Source organism: Symphalangus syndactylus, chromosome 10, assembly GCF_028878055.3.
Source record: "Symphalangus syndactylus isolate Jambi chromosome 10, NHGRI_mSymSyn1-v2.1_pri, whole genome shotgun sequence".
Lineage (NCBI taxonomy): Eukaryota > Metazoa > Chordata > Mammalia > Primates > Hylobatidae > Symphalangus > Symphalangus syndactylus.
This window is the reverse complement of record NC_072432.2, coordinates 33,654,713-33,681,456: the sequence shown is the minus strand read 5'-3', so window position 1 is coordinate 33,681,456 and position 26,744 is coordinate 33,654,713. Positions and strand designations below refer to the sequence as shown.

The 26,744-nt window shown below is 36.7% G+C and overlaps 1 long non-coding RNA gene across 1 annotated transcript in view; it reads left to right on the top strand.

Moving 5' to 3' along the window:
• The window catches only part of LOC134731625 (uncharacterized), a 136,359-nt gene that overhangs the window by 15,725 nt on the left and 93,890 nt on the right, over positions 1-26,744 (top strand). Inside the window, exon 2 of the long non-coding RNA XR_010114057.1 lies at positions 9,378-9,469. This is a non-coding gene — a long non-coding RNA (uncharacterized lncRNA). The remainder of the gene's footprint in view (positions 1-9,377; positions 9,470-26,744) is intronic.

The following is a 26,744-nucleotide window of genomic DNA, read 5'->3' as shown; positions in this document are numbered from 1 at the left end:
AAAAACAAAAACATAAAAGTACAATCGGCTAACTCTTGATAAAGGCTGCAACTGTTAAAGTAACACCTTATCATTTGTTTTTGAAGTAAAGATTCCAAATGCTTCTCCATAAATGTCTAATAAAAAAGATCTAGGTGTCAAATAACTGGTTAGGGATTAATGAAAACTTCTGCATTTACCTCCTATACTTTGAGTAAAGCATTTAAGATCCAGTGGTCGGTACATGTCCTTGCAGCGTTCATCCCTTAAATTTGGTAAGAAAAGAACTGCTCAAATCTTTAGCTTGTAGGAGGAGACATAAGATAAAATGCAAGAAAAACTTTGGTATAAAGAGGAACCGAAAACACGATTTGCCCCTGGGGAACGTCAGCTCTCCTCTGTCTGACTCTCTTTTCACTCACACACAAAAAAATACTGAGAAATTTCAAAGTCACTTGGTTAAAAGAAAACTTTAAAACAGCCAGGGTGCCTACAAAGCAATCCCTATTCTGCCCTGAGTTATGTCGAGAGCAGCTTGGATCTTCACATATCTAATACAGTGTCAGAGCCAAGCCAGTCCCAGGATTATCATGAATCTTGTATGAAGGCTAAGTGTGGCTTCAGCCTGCCACCATTTGAGGGGTAGGAATTGGAACCCCAAATTTAGCCCTGCGTCCTGCTCATATCTCAAGGGAGTGGGAGCCTTGAAAGCTTATTTGATTGCCCAGTTTGATATTCCCAGTGTTTAGTAGTAAAATCTGCACCACAAGCTAGCAAAAATAGAAACTCTGATTCTAAGAGGAAAAAATAAGATGGATGCAATTATACAAGGAAGGAGAACAACAACAACTCTGAAGCTGCATGAAATAAATATTTTCTTAGAATCATACTATGGTCCTTTTGAAAGGGAAATAGAGCTAAATATTAATAAACCATATAGCTTTTATTGAATTTATTTCATGTAAAATATGTCCAAAGGCATCAAAATAACTTTAGGCTCTAATTTTAAGGAAATTCACTTTAAATTCTCTATTTTGAATTTTTTTTTATTCACATTGCTTATCTATTGAAATGTAAAGGTTTCATTTGTGACAATCACTTACTCTATAAGCACCCAAAATGTTAATGATATCGTGGAAGTGTCCTAAGAATGAATCTAGCAAGATGAATAGTAATGCATTCTGAAAGATTTCTAAAAAGCTTAGTGCATTTCTATATAACAAATGTATCTGTGCAATCTTTATCTTCCTAAAAGCAAAGGATTAGAAGTTACATTGGGAAAGAATGAGAAATGAACAATAATTACAATATTCTACTGTTGTATAGTATCTTATGGCTTATTCAGATATTTTTTACAGACAATATAGTTTCTCGTTTTTACATAACAACATGCCTGTTAACAAAAATTCCCTCTTTTAACAGATGATGAAATTGGGGCCCAGACAGCTAAAGGTTCTTTACCAAGTAAAAACACAGGTAGAAGATAGTAAAGCCAGGGCCAGCTGGCAATTCCTCTGGACTTTGAGTTATGGTCTAGGCCAGCGGGCAATGAGGATTTGCCACGTACCTAGGCTAAATGATTTTTTTTTTTGAAGCTATTTTTGTCCCATACCTATGATACTCCTATGTCAGTATTTTCCTTTTTTGCTTTATACTATAAAAGTAACATATTTTTCAAATTTCTGATTTTATAATTCAGGAACAAAAGTAAAAAGGTTTACTGGAAGGGAATTTGATAAGATTATTTTCAAATCATTATCCAAACATCTTACAGCTTGCAATTTGTTTAGCTTTATTACGCTTTTATATTTTAAATAGCAACTGTTTTAGATAGTATTTTATTGTTTGTTGTTTGTTTTTTGAGATGGAGTTTCGCTCTTGTTGTCCAGGCTGGAGTGCAATGGGGCGATCTCAGCTCACTGCAACTTCCGCCTCCCGGGTTCAAGCGATTCTCCTGCCTCAGCCACCCGAGTAGCTGGGATTACAGGCATGTGCCACCACGCCTGGCTAATTTTGTATTTTTAGTAGAGACAGGGTTTCTCCATGTTGGTCAGGCTGGTCTCGAACTCCCGACCTCAGGTGATCCACCTGCCTCGGCCTCAAAAAGTGCTGGGATTATAGGCGTGAGCCACTGTGCCTGGACTTAGATAGTATTTTAAAATGTACATTAGGTACATTTCTTCACAAAAGGTGGTTTTTGTTTTTTGGAAAGTTACCTCTATATTTAGAATGGAAAGCTCTATATAATTTTTCCCAATGACATTAACTATGCTAAATAAAGATCGATTTTTTAATTTCATTCAACTAAGCAGAACAATAAAATATAAGACATTCCATTGTTCAGTTTGTCTCATTTAGAAAAGAGCCTCTGCTTGTAAAAGTAGTCTTGTGATTTAGAAATAAAAATTGTATATCTGAAGATGATTTTTTCAGAATTTATACATTTATTTTATATTTATCAAAAGCCTATTTATGTACAGAAAAATAAAATCAGATATTGTATAGCTGGAAAACCAGTATTCCATGACGGATTAAGAAAATATACATAGCAAAGGATCCAGGCCTGCCATTCTGTTTTCCTTTTCGAATTTTAGTTAACTAGGAAATAGAGTTCAAAGAAATGACATTCTCTTTCTGCTGTTTAATTTGGCAAGCGGTGGAGGGGTACCCACAGCTGGCCCCCATCACTTGCACCCAAGATTAACACAAGGTGATTTGGACAAATGTTAACCTCCCTTTCCCTGGCCTCTCCTTCCTAGGAATTAGTTGGGATCAGGAGTGCCAAGTCAGAGCTCTGGGGCTGTTAACTATAGGAAAACTCTGAGAAATTAAGATACGGAAAAATCTCCAGAAAACTACATGAGGTCTTATTTCAAAATATTGTACATAATAACCAGAATTCAAAATATGAAACAAGTACTGCCAAGACTGCCACTCCAGAACTTTCTAATAAATATTGTACTGGCTGTCGTGATAATTGGTGAGCTCCCTAGGTTTCCACCCCACTGTTCATGTGCCTACTATGAGTCAAGCACTATGCCAGGTGCTGATCACACAGACATAAAGATGGTTCATTGTCTTTCTTCAAGAAGCTTACGGCCCATAATGCAATATTGTGAGATAAGTGCTGTGCTAGAGATTGGCAAGAGGAAGAACTCTTAATCCAACCTCAGGGGAGAGGGAAGATTTATAACTGGATTACTTGCTCCATATAAACAAAGGCCAACCTCAGCACCAGACACCACACCTGTTCCCTAATAGAATCTCAGTGAAGTTGATAACAACTGAACTGAGTCTTACAGAATGAGCAGGATTTACACAGGTGATGAGAGGAGAATGGTTTTTCAGGTACACCCAGGAGTAGAAACGGTAGAGAAGGTGAGTTTTTGAAATTGTAAGCCAGGTTTTAGACGTAGCTGAAATGATGAGTGTCAGTGGAAAACCCTGAGCAATAAGGCTAGAAACATATGTGTGAGTATATCTTGAAGATTTTGTAGACCAGGCTGAGAAATATAAGCATTTTATAGAAAAATATCAAAGTTCTTACTTCAGAGATGGAAAACCAATCATTACAGTATAGTATATGCATAGGTGACTGCTACAAGAGTACAGGAGAGACACAACTGCCCAAGAGGCCTTGCCAAAAATGTGATCCTTGAGTACTATGTTATTGAACTTCACCCTGAAAGAAATGGGGAAACATGGAAAGACTTTATGCAGAGGAATCGTATGTGCATACTTCCATTTTAGAAAGGTATGAATATGATGTGACTAAGAAAATCAGTGAAATGGTTCTCTAAGGGGCAATAAATACTACACCAGGAAGCATTGTGAAAAATTTTTGCTGTCACAATGATAAGAAGGCATTATGAGCATTCAGGGTACAGGGGTCCAGGAATGCTGGAGATCTTGCAGTTACTGCAGTCCAGAGTAAAGAAGAGATTATTCCTGTGTCTAACATTGCTTTCTAATGTTCTATCGCACATCCAAGTATAGAAAACCCTCTTTAATGATCTGGATTAGAATCTAACACTGTTTTACTTATTAAAACAAAGCACTTTCCACTGTTTTAATATATACCGAATTGTACATAAAATTAAGATAAAATTTTTATTTTGATTTTCTTTGAAATTTGTCAAGAATCGTACTCTATTCAGAAAAAAACAAATGCATCAAGGAAACACTGTTTATTACCAACACAGCACACCTGTATCCGTCAGCTCTTGTAGCTGTTATATTCACAGTGCTTCCATGGGCACAAGCTTCCAGAATTGGTTTAGAAATCTTTTCTTCCCCAAAAGCCTTTCCTATGACCCAGCTCCAGTTCCAGCCACAAGACCAGCTAATGGCATCTCAGCAGGCCTCAATCCTGCTGTCTGTGAGGAGGGGTATTAAATAGAGATCTAGAATTCATGACAGACAACATCATAGACAATTTGAATTGGGAATAAAAGTGGATTTGAACAGTGGCTCTCAAACTGAAGTGTGGATCAGGATCAGAATTATTCAGGTAGTTGAATTACAAAGGCAGGTTCTCAAGTTCTACTCTCTGAGAATCTGTGTCAGCTAGTCTGAGGTGAGGCCAGAGAGTTTAAATTTTTAACAAGTTCCTTTTAGCATGAAGGGTTGTTGAATTTTGTCAAAGGTCTTTTCTGCATCTATTGAGATAATCACGTGGTTTTTGTCTTTGGTTCTGTTTATATGCTGGATTACATATATTGATTTGCGTATGTTGAACCAGCCTTGCATCCCAGGGATGAAGCCCACTTGATTATGGTGGATAAGCTTTTTGATGTGCTGCTGGATTCGGTTTGCCAGTATTTTATTGAGGATTTTTGCATCAATGTTCATCAAGGATATTGGTCTGAAATTCTCTTTTTTGGTTATGTCTCTGCCAGGCTTTGGTATCAGGACGATGCTGGCTTCATAAATATGTGGCACATATACACCATGGAATACTATGCAGCCATAAAAAACGACGAATTCATGTCCTTTGTAGGGACATGGATGAAACTGGAAAACATCATTCTCAGTAAACTATCGCAGGGACAGAAAACCAAACACCGCATGTTCTCACTCATAGGTGGGAATTGAACAATGGGAACTCATGGACACAGGAAGGGGAACATCACACTCCAGGGACTGTTGTGGGGTTGGGGGAGGGGGGAGGGACAGCATTAAGAGATATACCTGATGCTAAATGACGAGTTAATGGGTGCAGGAAATCAACATGGCACATGGATACATATGTAACAAACCTGCACGTTGTGCACATGTACCCTAAAATCTAAAGTATAATAATAATAATAATAATAAAAAATTTTTAACAAGTTCCACAGGGAACTCTGATGCAGATGTTTCAATCTTGGAATACCTTGGGAGAACCACAACACTGTCTAAGGTCTCCTTGAACCTAACATTCTATGATTCGTTGAAGACTATGGCATGGGAGTGAGAGGCTTCCCTCTGTCCCCTGATTAGGCCCACCAGAACTCTGAGCACCACCATCCTGACGTTGACTCCAGATAAGTCACCAGATGAGTCACGTATGTGTTAGTGATCACACAAGTATGCTCTAAGCAACTCACAAAACAACTGCATTTTTCTATTTGTTGTTAGGTACAGAAAGTGCCACCCTTAGCATTCATAGACATTTATAAAAGAGTAAATGGTCAAAAATGACTCAAAATATATAATGTACGTCATAGCAGGTATATAAGAAATAAAGTTTGCCGAACTGCACTGAAATTTACTCCATGACAAGAGCAGTGCATTTTCTCCATGGCTGTCACAGATTTCATGGATTCTGAGAAATCCAGCCATTTTTAGAAATCCCATGAAATTTACCTTTTCACTCGAATCCACATGAAATCAAAATTTTTCCCTACGAGTCGCCGTAAAATTGGCACATTTCCTCAGAAGACCCCATGATATTATAAAGAATATTGCAGATTCTTTGCTTCTAGCCCTTGTTGCACATCTTAAAGAAACAGGTTAGAGACTGCAGAATTATTTCATTTCTCTGATGATATTTCCCTAAAATCACTGTGAAAAACAGCAAGGCAACAGCTGTTAAATAGGTAATTTCCGGCCGGGCGCCGTGGCTCACGCTTGTAATCCCAGCACTTTGGGAGGCCGAGGCGGGTGGATCACGAGGTCAGGAGATCGAGACCACGGTGAAACCCCGTCTCTACTAAAAATACAAAAAATTAGCCGGGCGTGGTGGCGGGCGCCTGTAGTCCCAGCTACTCGGAGAGGCTGAGGCAGGAGAATGGCGTGAACCCGGGAGGCGGAGCTTGCAGTGAGCGGAGAGCGCGCCACTGCACTCCAGCCTGGGCGAGAGAGCGAGACTCTGTCTCAAAAAAAAAAAAAAAAAAATAGGTAATTTCCGAGTGAAATAGAACTTGAACCTACTATGCATAACCTGAAAAGATAACGGAAAATTTTTTCAGATGAAAACAATAGTAATACTCCAAACATCTAATAAAAATAGGAAGTTGCCCCAATTTTTCTCTTAAATAAAATGACCATTATTACTCATTTTCTAATTGCTCTTAAATTTATCTACACTTTGATATTATAAAAATTTCTCAGAAGCCAACTGAAGTTGAGATGTTAGAAATAAAGAGAATATTCCAATTTTCACATTAACAAACTATGTAATAATCAAATCGAAACAAAATATTCCTCAAAGCAGAAAGTTATATTCTCATATATAGGTTTGCAATGGCAAACAATGTCTTTCCTAAGTTCTACTTCACAGGATGTTGTGAGAATAAAATGAGATAATGAATGTGCAAATGCAGACTGTAAAGTGCTTTAAAAATATACAATAGTAATTTGGTGCAGTTTTCAGATTTAATGAGAAAAAATTGATTATAATAAAGGAAAATATATATATTTCTGCTAAAACTAGCATATATATTCCAATTAATATAAAATGAGCACTCAGCCCTTTCTCTTCTCAAAGAAAAATTGAATAAGAAATATTAAAAAGGCATCACAGCAAAACAAAGCAAAATTGCAATACATCAATGGTTTTAAATTATTACTATTTATTCATTAAGAAAATAAAAGGAACATACGTATTTCATATTCCTATAATAATAATAAAATTTCATCCTCCTGGTTTTACCTATATCTTGATTCCCTCGGGATGGTTAAGCAAAACAAGCTCTCCATTCAAGTCAGTAAGGCCACGCCTCAAATGTCATTTCCTGAGTGTGAACCAGTATTCCACTAGAAGGAGGAAGTTTTGCTGCAGATGGAGGCTCTTGAATGGTAACTGGCCTACAGAAATTCAAAGCTGCTTTTGTGTTTGCCTTAGCACTTTCATTTTGAATCATGGGAATATTGAACCATTTATAAGATTCATCACGCACAATCACAAATCCAGAAAGGTGCTAAGGATGACCACACAAATCAGTATAACGAAGAGAGTTACTCCATGCTGCCAGCCAGAAATTTTAGGAGCATATACAGTATTATTTAAATGTAAATAAACAGATGCAACTATAGAAAGGAAAGAAGAATTTAGCTTGTTCTGATATTTGGAATTCCATTCTGATCCAGATGGGAGATCTTGTGCTGTCCCGGTAAAAACATCATTGTAGAAAGAAAAGTGCTTCTCCCAGCTCTCCACCAACATTGATTGGCTTCTCCTTTAGGTTAATCAATCTGCAGCTGAATTAACTTTCTTTCTGTTGCGATAAGCTTTCAGGCTTTCCAACAACACCCAGCAGATAGAACATACCGTTGAAAATCAGCGGAATGGAGTTCTAATCCTAACTTCGCTATGAAATACTCATGTGACCTTGTGCACCTCAGTTAACCTCTTTGAGCTTCATTTTCCTTATCTGTAAAATGGGGACAATAATCCCTTATGTGACAACTTTTCAGTTTTAATAAAGCTCATATAACATGCTGTCAACTGAAAAGTACGGCACACCTTTCCAGGCTTTCCTCAGAAGGGAATTCAGTATGCAGAAGACCCCTAGGAGTATGCTTCCGAAGCCAGAGCCAAGGGGTGACCCTCAAGTACTTTCAGGATCCCAATGTTTGGACTTAGCAGAGGGAGCACATATATATGTAAGCAAACCATTCTTTATGCTTCAGATTTCTAATCTAAAAACAACCAGGAAAACAAAATCGAAACCAGTGTTTCTTGTGTTATAAGAGGTTTTGAACATTGATTGACTAAACCAAACAAACAAATGAGCACCTTTGGCAAAATATCAATAATCCAGAGCTTTTTACCTGTTGATGAAGTGGTTTAGCCCTTTGCTCTATTTAATTAACCTGTGTGCTAAGTTATATTATTTTCCTCACTTTATGATGAGGCTTTGATGAGAAAACCACGATGCAAAGATTATCCTAGGGGCCTCCATTTAGGAAGCGATGGAGAAAGGACTTTTTTCAAGTGGCCTTAGCTGCCAAGTCCCAGGAGGCTTTTGTCTTTGTTTCCATTGATATTTGGGAATAGATTGTAAAATGTTTTGTTAACAAAGAAACATTGTCTGTACCTTGTTTTTTAATTAATGGAGAGACAATTTGAGGGTGGAGATTGTAATTTAGAGATGTTTAAGGAAAACTTATAAAGGTGAAGTTAAAATGCAGGAGGTACAGTTTTACCACTTCTTATTTTTATGTCTGAAAATCAGAGTAAACCAGTAAGGTTAGAAATTACCATAACAAGAATTTTTTGTGATTAGTCAAAAATTAAATTCCTACTACTATATATTTTCCTTATTATCTTGCTTAGACAAATGAAAAAACAACAAAACAACAACAAAAACTACAACAACAACAAAAACTCTGGCTGTCCTGAAGGCCCACATGTAGAAAATCTATGCTCAAAAAAATTAAGCAGGTAAAATGCAGTATGGACTGAAGCAGCAGCTGCCCATAGAAATGGTCCTTAGCCCATCACCAGAGACAATTTGTATTTCTCCTAAGCTACAGAACTACTCATATCTGACTTGAGACATTTAAATGAAGTGATTGCTTGACTGAGGCGTCCCAAAGTCTGTCTGTCACACTGACTTCAGTACTCACAACTTGCCCCAAATTTTGATAAGTATTTTTAAGGAGCATAAATATGGGACAAATAATGCCTAATTCATCTGCGTTGTCATAGGATTTCATATTTGATATTTTAAAAACATTAAGTAACAGAAAACAGTTGATTAATATACTACAACTAAATGGTTGTATTTCATATATTTTCTTTACAGCATCATTTATATCCTGGCATTTTTCTTCATTATAAAAGGGCATTTATTAATTTATCTACTCACTAATTTGACAGCTATTTAATGAACTGCTACTCTGTACCAGGCACTAAGCTAATTTCTGGAAATTTGGATATGACCACAACTCTTTTCTCTTTTGTCCTTTAGGTCTCTTCAAGTGGTTCAAGGTAGTAAGGTGTATATAACTTACCAAAGAGGTTCATTAATTAGAGTCAAGGACTAAGCCACTTCATCAACAGGTAAGAAGCTCTGGATTATTGACATTTTACCAAAGGTGTGTGTTCGTTTGGTTTAGGCACTTGATGTTCCAAACCTCTTAGAGCATAAGAGGTTCAAAATAGTGAGGTGGAAATCAGCCATCAGGCAATTGAAATGGGATGTATAATTAGAATGGTGCGTGGTGCTATACTGGTTTCCTCAGGATTGGATTAACAAGGATTAGTGCCTTTCCTATGTTCTGAACCGTAGCAGGGCTTAAATCAGCATGCTCGTACTTGTTAGCCTTATAAGAAGGCTAGCAACTGAGCATAGATATCAAGCAGCTAGAGGCTGTGGGTGGGGGTTCATCAAGAAGGAGCTGAGAAAAGGCCAGAAAAAGTTGATCCAGAGCAGATGCCCATGGCAGGAAACTGTGTGATGAGGAGACTCTTGATGGATCCACACACATACCCCCCAAAAACTCAGTCACTTGAACCATTTGCCACACAGATAGTGTCCATGCCCAGTTGAAGATTTCCAGGGAAAGACAATGATTATCAATAATCTACAGAGGTATCAATTAAAGAAACAGAACTAATAATCTCTGTGTGATCCTTCATGCCTGTGCCAACACAAAACCAAATGGTGAAAAAACAGGAGTTAAGTAGTAGGGAAGCTCCCCACCCCCCACTCCCATTCAAATTATCGGCAAACCTAAGCTAGAGAAAAGAGAATGTTACACTGCTTATAAAGCTGTAATTTTAAATTTGACTGATCCTTTTTTTTTTTTTTTTTCCAATACCTGAATGTGATCAGGCAGCCAAGGGATTCACCTCAGATGTTAATGAATGGGAAAACCATGTTTAAAGGTGGTCCCTCAAGAAATAATAAAACTCTATCTCTTTTGTAGTCCCTGTGGAGTTTGGACTGTTCAAAACCCTAGTTGTAAGTGTTATAAATAAGGTATAGAAGTAACCAAGAATGTCGTGAGAGCACTTAGCAAAGACAACTAACATAACGTTGAGGTGTCAAAGAAGCCTCAGAAATGTTTATAGCTGTGAAAAAACCATTACCTCAGTTAACCTCTCTAAGCCTCAATTTTGCTTCTGTAAATTTACTTGCCAAAGTCATTGAGTCATGTTTATTTTGGTCTTGACTCTAGATTGCTGACTTTAAAAATAGGAAAGGCCTTGCTTTACATAATGCATAGTCTAGTCCATTATTATTAATTTTTTACATAAGTGAGTTTCACTTTGGACAAAGGTGATTTCATTCCTTTGACTGACTGACTTGCCATAAAGTATTTTGAGGATGGAGGGGTTTGTTCTTGAGTCATTAGAGAAACATGAGGTCTAGTGCAAGTACAGACTTCAGAAACCGTATCTTTTGGGTTAGTCGTATTTCTCAAGGAGGAAAAGGAAAGTGAGCGGAACAAAAGAACAAATACAAGACATTCTGAGGAACACCAGAGCAGGACTCCAACTGATTTACTGAGGTTTTATCCACATTAGGATGGGAGCTGCCACTGAGGAGAGAGATGCTCGTCCTAGCCTCATTGTTCACCCAGGTGTGTGACCTAGCAGCTCACACCTCCAATCTTACCCACCTCTCCTCTGTCTATTGTGGGTGTGCTTTAAGTTCCAGCAGTAGAAACAAAGAAGTTTTTTTTTTCTTTTCTCTTTCCTTTCTTTCTTCCTTTTGAAAAGTTTCTTATGTCTGATTTTTATATTCTGTCCCTTTTGTCTCCTACCTTGTGTACTCTGCCTACAAGAAATGAAATAAACCCTCTGTAATGACAGTACTCAAGAGAATAAATTCTCAAACCAAAAGCAGCCACTTTATTCAGAAAATTTTTAACATATCTTGGCCTGGCAATGCTTTTACTTTCATTTCATTAAGAGATTTCAAAACCTGGGAAACATTAATGGTTTCTGCTCATATGTATGCCCATATATACCCATATATATGCAGTGTTCATAATGAATCATGAATTTTTTTTTTTTTTTTGAGACGGAGTCTCACTCTGTTGCCCAGGTTGGAGTGCAGTGGCATGATCCCGGCTCACTGCAATCTCTGCCTCCCACGTGCAAGCGATTCTTCTGCCTCAGCCACCCAAGTAGCTGGGACTACAGGCACCCACCACCATGCCTGGCTCATTTTTGCATTTTTAGTAGAGATGGAGTCTCACCGTGTTGCCCAGGCTGGTCTCAAACTCCTGACCTCAGATTATCTGCCCGCTTTGGCCTCCCAAAGTGCTGGGATTACAGGTGTGAGCCACTGTGCCCAGCCGAATTATTTTGTTCTACTAACCAAACAGTATTCCTTTGCAGTGTTGGGGTTTTTATTACAATTTTTTATTTTCAATTTTTGTGGGTACATAGTAGGTGTGCATATTGATGATATACATGAGATATTTTGATACAGGCATGCAATGTGAAATAATCACATCATGAAAAATGGAGTATCCATCCCCTCAATCATTTATCCCTTGTGTTACAAATAATCCAATTATACTCTTAATTATTTTAAAATGTACAATTAAATTATTATTGACTATAGTCATCTTGTTATGCTATCAAATACTAGACCTTATTCATTCATTCTATTTTTTGTACCCATTAACCATCCCCAACTAACCTCCACTCTACTCCATTACCCTTCCCAGCCTCTGGTAACCAACCTTCTACTCTCTATCTCCCTGGGTTCAATTGTTTTGATTTTTAAATCCCACAAATAAGTGAGAACATGAAATGTTTTTCTTTCTATGCCTGGCTTATTTCACTGAACATAATAATCTTCAGTTCTATCCATGTTGTTGCAAATGACCGAATCTCATCTTTTTCATGGGTGAATGGTACTCCATTTTGTATAAGTACCACATTTTCTTTATCCATTCATCTGTTGATGGACACTTAGATTGCTTCCAAGTCCTGGCTATTGTGAACAGTGCTGCAACAAACATGAGAGTGCAGATATCTTAATATTCTCATTTCCTCTCCTTTGGGTATACACCTAGCAGTGGGATTGCTGATTGTATGGTGGCTCTATTTTTAGTTTTTGAGGAACTTCCAAAGTGTTCTCCATAATGGTTGTATCCTTTGTAGTTTAGCATTGATTGTTTTCATCTTTACTTGTTGCAAACTCTGGCCCAAGTTGTATATTGAATGTTAAAAAGTGGCTTTATGTTATAATTATTTAAATTGAGAAGAAATGTTCTTTAAATGGAACGACAAAATCCTCTAGTTTCAGAAACTGTAACTGTTTTATCAATAAAATGAGGTAACATTTTTTTTTGCACCTCCTGTAAATTACTACTTGTAATTTGTGAAGCTGGTATCATTCAGCATTTGGTTATATGGACCAGTAATAATTTTCTTCATAACAGATGATAAAAATTTAATATAAATTAGGTCATATCATAATGTGGCTCCTTTATCTAAAATTAATTTAAATACAGAACATGAATAATAGAAAAATATTTTACATGCAATTTAAAGAAAGGACATGCAAAGTACAAAGTACATTTTCATCTCATAAGACAGTTACCAGATTTATTCAATGAAAACAGATTCTGGTTTTGTAATTTGCACACTTATAGCTATATAAAGCTTTTTACACTTTTGCACTGTATTTCCTTTTTAGTATGCTTTCATTTGACTGGAGAAAAAGAACCAAATCTCTGACTCTCAAATATCTATTTACAAGTTTAGAAAAAAAGACTGTATTGACTCTAGTTAAGTTTAATTACTTAGCCAATACATATTAAGATAAGACAGCCTTAATATGGCTCTTTTAATAATAATAATGGTCAATTATCCTCAACTTCCTGTTCCTATTTTAGTTTGGGGATAAAACATTTCCGTAAACCTCACTTTAGATGTAGTTTTGCAATGTGGAAAGTAGTTTTGAGTTTCCCAAAAAGTATCTGTTTCCCTCCAACCCCAAATAAAATGGAAGTGTATGTCTACGCAAAGGCCTATATGTGAATATTCACAGAAGCATTATTCACAAATAAAAAACACTGGAAACAATCCAAATGCCTATTAAAAGGTGAACTGTAAAACATAATGTGGTATATCTATGTGTTAGAATACTAGTCAACAATAAAAATGAAATGAGTCACTGATAACATGCAACAATATGAAACCTCAGAAATATTACACTAAGTGAAAGAAGCTACACACAAAAGGCTACACATGGTATGGTTACGTTTATACGAAATTAGTATAAAAGGCACCACAACAGAGGCAGAGAACAAATAGATCGATGTTTGCCTGGGACTTGTGATAGGAGTGAGGATTGGCTGAAATGGGCATGAGGTAACTTTTCAAAGTGATAAAAATGTTCTCCAACTAGATTGTGGTTTTGATTGAACAACTGTAAACTTAATAAAACTCTATCAAAATGTACACTTAAAATTGGTGAATTTATGGCAAGTTATACATATGTAAACATTTGAAAAAAATCTAGATTTATTATATTCTTCTTTTGTTAATATTTCATATATTTCTCTGCTTTTTATTCATGATCAGAGTAGAACATTTTTCATTCTGTGATCTTCTTCTACTGAAAACTTACCCAAATATAGCAGCTCTTTATATCTCCCTCCTTCTGTCTGCCTGGCTTGTTCATTCACTCAGTCATTCAATTATTCAACAAAACTATATTGAGCATCTACCAAGTATCAAGCCCTGTGCTAGGTGCTGAAAATGCAAGATGAATAAGTCATCTCCTAATGCTCCTCTCTTCCTTTCATTATGAACTCTGTCTTCATTTTACAGGCACACTTACCCATCTTTTCTGCTTCTACTAACTATCTTATTTAGGTCAGCAACTTTCTATGTTGGTTCAGTGCTTTGCAAAAAGTACTACCTTGAAGTGTCAATCTTTTATACTATAATGAATGTATCTTTAAAACACTTCACCAACTCAAAATTAAGTAATCAGTTAAATGATTTATTTATTTATTTATTTTCTCAAAAGACACACCAGACAACACCAATGGTTTGGGAAAAAGGATTTTTGTTTTACTCAGCAACAGTAACTGTACTGTCCCTATCAGTTACATCTAAGGCAGTTCTGAATTTGTGTAAAAGTTTCTTTCTACTCTGATGGAAGGACTTCCAAGCCTTCTCTGGAGATGTCCCTAAAACCAAAACTGGCCTTTGGATTGGGATCCGTTTTCTAGACTCAATGTGATATACTTAATAGTTTCCAGAAATTATTTTTGAGTTAATTACATTTTCTGGATCCGTTCATGCACTCTTTCTGCAAAAATTTTCATCTTGTAACTCTTGTGCATCAGACCTCAAGCTAAACAAGATGTCTGCAAGATGAGGCCTAAAGTTTGCCCTAGGCATACAGTGTGAGAAAAAGGCAAGCAAAATGACAAGACAGAAAAGGGCAAAACAATAAAAGCCTATACAGAGAACAAAAATTACATATACAGTGTTAGATAAATATAGCTTTTTCTGAAGGTAATATTGAGCTGATTTTCAAAAACTAAGGGTGTCATAGGAATACAAAGAGTAAAATGGTAAAGTATCCAAGCTAAGGTAACAACATATGCAAAAGTCATGGTCAGGGGAATTATATATAACACAGACAGATAGTTGTAATGTGTGGTGCAACTGGGGAAGTGTCTGGACGAAACTGAACATTTCCTCAAGAGTTGAATAATGAAAAGACAATATACACTACTCAAGAAATTATATTTTATATTATAGATAATGGCCACCCATTGAAGGGTCTTAAGTAGGCAAGTAACATGAAAAAGACCTGTTTGATGCCAGTATAGGGGATATATAATGACTGGATTTGAATTGTTTAGATGATGAAGGAGATCAAGAGATCTGGGCTGATTTCTCCATTTCACTGACTTTTCTACAACTGATCATGACTTGGGTAAAAAGTAAACCCCTCTCTACTAAAAATACAAAAACTAGCCAGGTGTGGTGGCAGGAATCTGTAATCCCAGCTACTTGGGAGGCTGAGGCAGGAGAATCACTTAACCCCAGGAGGTGGAGGTTGCAGCGAGCTGAGATCACGCCACTGCACTGTAGCCTGGGCGACAGAGTGAGACTGTGTCAAACAAAGGAAGAAAGAAAAAGAAAGAAAGAAAGAAAGAAAGAAAGAAAGAAAGAAAGAAAGAAAGAAAGAAAGAAAGAGAAAAGAAAGAAAGAAAAGAAAGAAAGAAAGAAAGAAAGAAAGAAAGAAAGAAAGAAAGAAAGAAAGAAAGCCGGAAGGAAGGAAGGAAGGAAGGAAGGAAGGAAGGAAGGAAGGAAGGAAGGAAGGCAGGAAGGCAGGTAGGAAGGCAGGCAGGCAGGCAGGCAGGCAGGCAGGCAGAGAGAAAGAAAGAAAGAAAGAAAAGTAAACCTCTTAACCTTAGAAAATAGGTGTCCCACAGATTTTCCTTAGATAATGCCAGAAAACCCTGTTAAATTATTGGTATGCCAGCCTTCAGGGGCTAGATATGCAATTAAAGTCTATTTATTCTATGCATATATATATTTTTAAGTTTCTGATTTCACTCATGTTTAACAAAGACATTACTATTACTAGACATTCCTGTCTTTGGTCTTTCATGATTTTTTTTTGCTGGAGAAATCATTTGGTGGTCAATCCTGCTAAAAGCACAAACATAAGGATTCTATCAATGCCACTATTAAAATCTGGTCTCTCCCTAATGTGTAACCAATTTTTAATTATCTTTTTTCATAAAATAGACATTAATACAATTTAAAGTTTTTAACATTTTAAATATATCTTTTTACATTTTGTTTATGCGTATACTTTGTGGACTCTTCTTTCTCTTTATCAATCCTGGCATTCTGAAGAGTAAGAAAAAATTCTATGAAAAAAAGAATGTGTATTCCAAAAAACGGCACATGAACAGGTGCCTTAAGGAAAAGTTGAGTATCCCAGAGAATTTTCTGGAGAAGAGCAACTCAAACTTTGTAGATCTATTGTTTAGAGATGCCCCCAATGATTGCCGTGAGTTGTCCCAGGGGAAGAGCAATGTTAGGTACAGGGTTGTCTCAAACCATCAAGATCTATGCAACCGAGCATACACGTGACCCAAAGGAAGAAGCCGCTGACCCTCAACACTCTAGATGCTGGGAGGTCCATAAATTAGGAGGTGGTATTAAGCTTGTGTAAAAGGGCCAAAGAAGAAAAAATTCACCCAGTGGCCCCAGGCTTTCCCTGAATGATTGTCTCCTCGGGCCCCTATTTGTTTGGCAACTTTGAACCTAAAGGTAGTTCCTCCTTCTTTATAGCCTCAAGGTGTGGGCAAGTTTGTATCAGTCCCTTTTAAAGAATTGAGGCTTCCTAAACTCAGAGCTTCTCAGCTATGATACAAACTTTGTAGCTCTATTGGTAAGAGCTACATCCACCTGAGCCTCTCTTTATCTACCTGAGCCTCAACATCCACCTGAGCCTCTCTGCATGGCCACTATTAGTGCTTTGGTGGGATCAGAAGAACCAACAACAGGAAGCTCATGCTGCCTGTTGTGCCATGAGTAATACGGTCATTTGTCTCTTACCAAGGAGACTTGTAGCTTTGCAGCACCCAGAAATTATGGTAGGCTAACCTGTTACCTTGCAATTATGTAATAGTAACATCTTAGATTCTTCACAGTTCTTGAGTGTAACCACCAAAGAGTGGTTTGTTTTTTTTTAATGTGACAGGAAAAGCAGAAGTTCCTGATGTCTCACCTTTACTTCCATGTAAAACATTAGTTTACCTGTTCAGGTTTCGTGCTTGCCTTTATTCTGTTATTCGATAAAATTGGAAATTATTTTGACATGAGAAATAGTACAGCATCCCAAAAGAATTATCTTGGAGTCACTTATAATAAATCTTTTACCCATTTATTGTTCAAAGCCTTTGTTTTTCTCTTGAAACAGCTCCTATCTCATCTCATAGTGTTATTCCTTTGTAGTGGGCAGCTTGGTTTCTGATAGAACTGTCATCTGCATATACTGATGTTTTTATTTCACACAGTGCACAGACCCTTGACTCTATCCTCAAACCTGGTCAGAAGCATGGATGTCAAGTGCTAGAAGGATTCTCATTCACAGTCATGAATCAAAATAGAAGCCTTATATAAATCAATCACACTCAAGTAAAAAAAAAGAAAAAGAAAGAAAAGAAACTGTAAAATTTGTCATCTGTGAAAATTGTCTGTTTGGTTTGAATTCGTATGGAAATAATTTAAATTCAGGTTCTAGAATGATGTTTTGCTTCTATCAGTTTTAAGGCATCTGAAGGTGTGGGCCCTAGGAAAGATTTACATTAATAGAAAGACTTCAGTATTCATTGCTGTGACCAAACACTTCATTTAAAAACAGTTTTGACATGTTATGTTCAAAATATGTCTAAATGTAAGAAGAAAAAGTTTATTCTTCCAAAGAACTGATTTAAAACTAGAAGTTGGGTGAATCAAACAAGGCTCATTAAAAACACATAGAAAATGTAATATTGGAATTGTATTTTCTAAGAAATACAAATTAGTAGGCATTAGCAAGAAAAAAATAAGTGAGAGGAGTGGTAGAAAAAAGGAGATTAATACTAGGAAAATTTATCCTCATCAGCAATAATACTGTGAAGGTAGCCATCTTTTAAATGGAAGTAAGTTATTATGGGCTCTTTGCTAACTAAGGGACAGATAACAGAAAGATGGTACTTTGTGTGTACATTTCTATTCTGAGATAGAAAAGAAAAAGATAATAATATAAGGTGATTTAGAAACACAGCAGGTATACAGAAGCCTTAAGATAGGTTGCCCTTTCACAAGTACTAAGCAGATAGTGAGATCTAGGTAAGAGGTCAGGGTCTTTTTTTTCTAAGAAGAAGCTGAAAAGAATAACAAGGTGATGCCTGAAGCCAAAGCTGCAGGAGCCAGGCTCTGTGCTTCACAGAAATATTAGCATTTGTGAGCAGAGAAGCGAATAAGTTCAATACAATGCAAAGAAGAACAATACATCAACATTTCAAATTTGACTGAAACAGAAATTCAAAATAGATTACAAACACACTATATGTAGCTATTAGTATTTTCTTCAGTCTTGCCTCCCAAATCAAAGAAATAATCTCTTAAATGTCATTTGCAAAGTTGAAATTATATTGTCTTCTAAATCAAAATTAATGTAACAAAATTAACATCAAAATACACATTTCAAATACATATATGTGTGTGTATATATATATTAATTTTAAAGAATTCATATTCCAGTATGAAAGTGTAATTTTTTTTCATTTATCTCAAGTAACCCTACTAGAAAAAAATAATTCATTCAGTCTGAGTTGCACAATCTGTGGCTAATCCTATCTACTTAGGATTGGCTACCTACATTGCAAGAATTATGCCTGAAAGGAAATGATCAGCCTGCATTGAAAATTCACTCTATTTTTGTGACGGCATTTACAAAATTACTGTCATTTTTGAAACTTGGTTTTGAAAATTTTAACATTTGTACACAGAGATTTAAAAACAGAGGACATATTATGATGAGTTGGTGGGGAGCACCTCTGTTAACAAGGGAAAAAGCCATTCTGATCAATGTTTTTAACGTCAGTTGTCAGTTTGGAAGTGACCTTCAGCCATGCAATATGCGGTCAGAGACATTCCAGCCATACACAGTGCACATCATCCCAGGGTCCTATGCTAATTAAATCTGTTCAGGGGATTGCATTCCCTCCAGTCCGTCTTAATCTACAACTGCACTGCAGGGACTAAATCTGACCTAGAAACATTTGAAACACATATGGTTAGTAAATTAATATACCATTCAATGTACGTGCTCCTTCCTGTCCATAATAGCTTTCAGCATGATAAAATTTTGGCTAAAAAAATCATTTCTAAAACTCCTCAAGCTACTTCCTTTTTCTTAGAAGAGTCTCTATTCCACATGCATTGGGCTATACCATGTTCCATATACTGTTTCTGGAATCAGGCTATAGCATGACTGCATAATGCATGTGCTGCCAACACAACCTGGAAGGTTGAGGGAGTTAATATCCCATGGGGCACACCTCTAACAGTAAACAGAAGAATCCAGAAGACAAATTTCTCTTCCTTTCTTCCCTTTGCAGGATGTACAAGGCACCATGATGCCATATGATTCTCCAGAGCAATCCCCAAAGTAAATGTCTGTGTTTTTGAAGCTGTGGCCACCTCAATAACATATCGCATTACATTTGCTTTCCCTTTAGTCCTTCCTTACTTCCCATTTCCCTTCATTCCTGCTGCTCCGGAACTGCATCATACAATAAAGCACTAGTGTATAAATTTCATCTCATATCCTGTTTCTTATGGCTGAAAAGGATGCCAAAGAGTTTAATTAATTTGATCATTAATTTGATCTAATGCCATAAGCAGAAATTATCAACTAATAATATCTAATCAAAAGTCGTTAACCAATTTAGGACACAATGGAGCAAGTTTATCCCTATTATTTCACAGAAACACAAAGAAAAAGAAGCATGAACAAAAGGTTTTACGTGGGGAATTTACAGATGTTACACTGACTTTATCTTTTGAAAGGAACACGAAGACTGACACATCTTGATTTAGAAAAATAGCCATTGTGGCCAGGCGCGGTGGCTTATGCCTGAAACCCAGCACTTCGGGGGGCCGAGACAGGTGGATCATGAGGTCAGGAGATCGAGGCCACCCTGGCTAACACAGTGAAATCCTGTCTCTACTAAAAATACAAAAAATTAGCCGGGTGTGGTGGCGGGTGCCTGTAGTCCCAGCTACTCGGGAGGCTGAGGCAGGAGAATGGCGTGAACCCAGGAGGCGGAGCCTGCAGTAAGCCGAGATCACGCCACTGCACTCCAGCCTGGGGGACAGAGCGAGACTCCGTCTCACAAAAAAAAAAAAAAAAAGCCATTGTTTATTAATCCCATATGTTCACATAAAATGGAAAAAAAGTACTGTGTTATAGTCTCAGAACTATTAGGCCCCATAAGAGATTTTCCTGAATGTCTCCTTTATGTTCCTACACATAAGTTCTGGATATACCAAAGTTCTCCAGACCCAACACTATAATGTTCTCAGACTTCCATATCTTGGCACAGGCTATTCACTCTACTTGAATGTCCTCCCTTCCCCTGCTCCTCAAAAAACACTTTCTGCCTTGAATACTCATGATTCAGATAAAGGATTTTCTTTTTTGGAGCTTCCTCAACCACCACTTCTCCCTATCACAAACTTAAGTGTTCCTACCTCCACTTTCATAAACTCCTATTTATACTTCTATTCTAGGACCTACCTCATAGACAGTACCTGTCTACATGTCTTTTCTAACTATATGGGGCCTCTCTGAAGTTTCAGATTGTGTTGCTTTTTATTTTTCTATCCCCCTGAAGTTTTATGTCTTCTGAGACATGATATGAACTCAATACAAAGGAACAAATGGAAAGAGGCAAAGAAGAAGAAAAAGGAGAAAATGAGAATGTACCTGATAAAGTTCCCTTCCAGTCTTCCTTTCTCTCCAAATTCTGGGCTTGAGGCAGAGAATCCAGAGCTAAATAATGCCACATATTTTTGAAAGTCCTAGAAAATATCCCAGACTTCAATGCCCTGCATGATAAAATATCCTAAGTCGATCCTCTAGAGAATTTTTTTTTCCGATTTGAGACATGATTTCAACAGTAGAGTACAAATCAGTTAAAACAAAAAAAAAGATTTGCTTTCCAGAAATTTGGTTAGAGAAAAGTTGTGCTGAAATGTTTTAAACATATAAACTAACAGATATTTTGTATTTGTATCCTGGAGTTTGAGAGCACTATGGGGTATTATAAATTAGAATGGATCATCCTGTAACTAATAATAAGCTTTACTTGTGCTAAAGATGGGAAAAAATCTTGTAAATACAGTGTTTCAGCTACAAATTTGATTGTGCACTAACAGACAAAACCCCTCCTGATCCTGAACCTTTAGAGAGATAAGCCTAGATGCATGGAAATCCTTCCGAAACATAATAGCCAGTGGTGCCATGTTCATGCTCTGAAACATCATAAGAAACTGTCATTTCCAGAATGAGATTCAGTACCCTAACATAGTTTAAAGACTGAGGAGGCAACTGCTATTTTTGATTGTGCTAACCTGTGCATAATTATGTAATTACCTACTGAAATTTAGTCAAGAGTGTTGCATATCTAAATCATTAACTTTAACAATTGACAAGCTGCTTTGATTAGTATTTTCATAGTGTAGGATAACATACTTTTGTCAGCTTTCATATGATTAGTTATGACTGGGAATTTGTTTATGCAAAATGTTTTCATTGCCTGTTTGAAGTAAAAGAGAGGGGGGTGGTGAGGGCAGGGGAGTCCTTTCCCTCCCTTGGCCAACTCCCTAACGGTTTGGCTCAGGAAATGTCAATGATGAGAAAACACATAAAAGGTACACATTATCAATCCTCAAATGGCAGATAGTTTTAGTGTCAAGGTAGAAGAGTATCTAAAGAATTCAACTTGGGAGATTAGGTTCTTGTTTGCAAATTAGAATAACAGGACATCAGGGTCGGTGACACCAACTCGGACTGTCACATGCAACCCCCGGCTTGGCCAGACAGCCCTTTTAACAGCATCGATCAGTACAGCTGCTGTTCTAAGGAAAAGGCATGTCAATATATTTGTTATTTATTTTCAACAGAAACACAGCAGCTGTGGCAATTTTTGAGAAAATTCTCTAACACGTCTGATTTGCTATCAGTCCTAGGTGCTATTGACTGTAGACACACATTCCTAACAGGCTAACATCTCTGAATGCAGCTAGCTATTGAAATAGAAAATCCCTTAATTTCTTGGCTATGAAGCGGCTGTGTGATGCCAAATTTCAACTCTGTGGAAGACAGAAAGTCCTCAGGACATGAAGCGTTTCTTGTCTCCTAGGGCAAATTGGCTGGGCTCATTTGTTTGAAGCAAGCAATTACAAAAAGTGGCTTAGATAAATTTTAAAGTATAATTAAAACAAAAATACTCCACTGGCTACTATGCATGTATTCCCTTTCCCTTTTGAGGGAATGTGTTTGGGGTGAAGACAGGAGTAATCAGAACAGGTTACTATAGGTAATGCATCCTAATCTGGAATGAAAAAATATGTGTGTGATTTGCCCTTGAGATCAGAAGATGAGACCATCCTTCCAAAAGAATTTTTAGAGCAAAATGGACCCTCAGCTCTCATTATTCTTTCTTTCTCTCTGCATTTGTAGGATGTTATATTCTAGTGAAAATGCCTAGAAAAGGATTGTTTCATAATATGATAGTCGTTGTTGTCTCCCTACCCAAAAGAGAAATAATACTTGAGTGCTGTCTTTCAAAAGGAGCCGAGAATGTTGTATCACATGGGAGATATTTTTCTTTATCAGATTAGAAATGTCAAACTTCACAATCATAAAGTATTGATCTCTCAAAATCAGACATCTCTGTCTCCATGTCTCACAAGCATGAACATCTGCTCCATCTTTCACAATAAGACTCTTCCCCATAATCAGACACACTACTGTCTTTGAGATCGCAAGCTTAATTATTCTGTTTTTAAACCTTCGTGATTGAGCACGCATGCAGCAACACCGCTCCCTCACTGTGGCTTTAATCTTGGCTTTCCATGTCTCTAAGTATAATTTAAATGTAAAACTCTTTCTTTGCAATTTCAAATCACCATCCAGTCTTAGAATTCTTCTTCTACTCTGTATTAATTCTACCTTTTGACCACAAGTCAATGAAAGATTCTAAAAATCATAAAACTTTCTGTTATTTCCTAAACAGCAGAGACTTAACAGTTTTACCAATTTAAGAAATAGATGCCTTTCTGAAAATTTGGAGAAAAATTTTACTCTACTTCTCTTCTTTGAGAAGAGAACATTTTATTATCTATTCTGTTTTGCAAAAAGGAATGTTATTTGATGCTCTGCCATATTCTTTTGCATTTTAAATGAAATAATAACTCATTTTTATCAATTACATTAGTATCTCCTTCTTTTAATGCCCTATATATACGTAAATATTGGCAGCAAATTTGGTGCTGCAATAGGCATTTCCTCTCTCTGAAGATTGGCTACCCTATAATGCCAAATACTATGAAAAGAAAGGAGTACAAGTCACTTGAGTATTATAGGTAAAATGCATTAATTCATCCTGCTGCATGGACATGTCATAGCTTGGGTATATCATACTCGATGAAACCATTTTGTGGTCTAAAGAACTAAGCCACTCAACTTTCAACTTTTTTTTAAACTACAATATATTTGAATCCAATTCTACAGTTGAAATTTAGGTATGAGATGATGCTTAGGAATGGGGTCAGGAATGGGCTACCATTAGGGTCTGAAAAGGAGAGAGATGCAAGAAGAGGTTTAGCAAAGAATGAGAGAATGGAGTGAAATCTGAAATGGTATAAAATAAGGAGTGCCTCTATACACATTACTCAGTAACAATAAGCTATATTTATATTTTAGCATGGCTGTTTGGGGCATCAAACAAAAATAGCAAAAACAGAAGAAAAGAAAACAAAACTCTAAACCAAGATTTCTTTGTTCTAGTGTAGAGCAACACTTGTAGCTTCTACCCACCAGATGCCAGTTGCCCCTTTCAGGAGTTGTAATAACTAAAGGTACTGTCAAATGTCCCCTGAAAAAATAAAACTGCTTCCAGTTAAGAACCACTGTTCTGAAAATTATCTTAAAATATCTCACTGTACTCTTGACCTCATAAACATCCTTAATACTACCTGCCATATGATTTTTCAGGGTAAAGGCAAGGGTCCCTAATAATGGTTCCCTAGAGCGTAGCCACATGATCAGTAAGGGAGGTTGATGACCCAGACCTATCATCGATTTATAAAGACCTAGTCACAGCTCTGTTCTCCACAAGAGAATCTAGAGCGTAAGCAAGCAAAACATAGCTGAGTGTCCCCTCCTTTCACGTTTGGATCACTCTTGCTACAGGCACAGGGTACTCTTTGTCTACGGGACCACTCCTTTCCACATTCAGTATGCTGTTGACGAAAATCTCAACAATGGTTAAGGCTGGACCCCGGAAGAGGGAAGCCAGTTTTTTGAAACATTCTCACAGAGCCTGCCAGTTTTTCTCACTGAAGAAGAGTCTCATCTCTGGATAAAAATAATAGTATTTACATATTAGCAAATTCAAAGGTCCATAATAAGGTTTTCTTTCATTTAAAAATCCCCACCATGATCTCCTTTGCATTCCAATAAATCTTAAAAATATGCCCTTTGTTTAAAGGATCTAGATGGAATTGTATATAGTATGTACCTATCTAATAGAATTTTTATTTAGAGTTTTATAGATAGTAGATTTGTTTTCAAATTGGAAAAGTATGTTACTACTTAGCTTATAGAAATAATTATTACACATTTTACATAATTTAACATTTCGGCCTTTCTCTTTCTGATCTCATAAGCTTTTCTAAATTTCTTAGGAAATGAAACATTCTAAAAATCATAAAAGTTTCTGTTATTTCCTAAACAGCATGCAAAGCTGTTGCATAATCTCAGAAAAAGATAGACAGGACAGACCTTACAAATATATTTAAATCTCTGAAATGTAGACAAGAATATGTAAATTGAAAGTAAATTTATTTTAGTGAACTGGCAAGAAGGGAAAAAATATAGGGCCATATGTTACCATCAGTTTTGCTATGCATATTTGCGGGGGGAGCTTCTTAAGCCAGACATTTTCAGGCCATAAAATGTCTTCCATAGGTAACCACAAGCTGGCAAAAGTAGTAGGCAAGTGTTGGAAGTTAGAAATGAGGACGATGCTTTTATTGGTGGCTGAGCAGAGTTGGGAACTTGGTGTAAGAGGAATGGAGATGAGGGTGTGATTTTACTTATGTGAAAATGGTAAGGAAACTCGGTGCTTGAAGCAGAAGTTCTTTGTTTCACCTGCTTTCCTCTTGTTGGTCTCCCTCCATCATGAGGAGCAATTTTGAAAATAACCTACAATGTACAGAATGTGTACTCCAGTTCGCCTACCTGTTCTAGGTGCCAAAGTCATTTCTTCTTTCATAGCTTGTCTCAATAAAAAATATCACAGCATATAGGATGTTCAGTTTGAGTTCTAGTCATGGATGCAAATAATAAATTACATGAATTTTTAATATTAATAATAAGCTGTATGAAAGCAAGACTTTGTTCTGACTTTGATCCACAGTGTTGTGAATAATGCCAGGTATTCAATAAGTACTCAACAATTTTTTAAATAAATGAAAAAAATTGATATAATAAACAACAATTACGCTACAAATGGTGCCAGGAGCTTTACATATTTTAAATTAATAATTCTGCTTTGTGTGTATATGCATGCCTTTGTATGTGATTATATTTGGACACCACACATTTTCATGAAAGATTAAAGATTTCTCAACGACATAATTTTATGTGTGTACTCCTTTAGCATTTATGAAGCATCTTCCCATAGCATGTAATAAAGGAATTCACAAGACAGAATTCCAATTATTTCAAAAGACAAAATTATATTTGCTAACCAAGATCATGGACAGATAACTGACTCTCTAAACTTCTATTTCTTACTCTATGAAGTGACAATAACACAACTCTCATAAGGTTCCTGTGAGGATTAAATGGACTGAAGTATAGAAATTGCTCAAGAAACATAAAGTACTGAATAAACATAAGTAGCATTACTGTAGTTATTCTCAAAGAAAAAAGACCACAAGTAAATAGGTAGATCATTTGCATATTAACAATTACATGACTTCTTGAACTCCAAGATGTTGGAAGTCTCAAGGAATAAATGCAGGTAACCAAGAATCCTGGGCTCCAAGTCTAATTTTAACACTGATATGCTATGATATTTGTCAGAACTCACAAGCTTTTCTGTACCTCAGTATCATCATCTGCATAAAAGGGTCCTCATAGTTTCTCAGAGGTTCCTTTTGCTCCAATGTTTTGTGATTCTACTACAAAAAAAAAAAATAAATGAGGCACCTGGAGGATAATCTAAAAATGAATAACTCAACTTGGGGAAAGTTTTAATAAAAAGAAGGGAGTATAATTGGTCACTTCTTGTGCCCAATTTACAGCCTTTTACCCCATCTTATACTCCAATCATGCTGTAGCAGTGTCCCTTTGTTGCGGTTTTGCTCAACAATGTGGGACTCCTTGGGGAATCCATGGAACACACATGTGCAACCTAGAAGTACAAGGAAATTAAAGCTCAATCGGGAAAACTCATCAATGGAAGATAAGATCCAATGGACAAAGCTCCCCTCTTCTTTCCTACAGGTGGACAATTCTGAGGCAATTCTGTAGGGCTCCTCA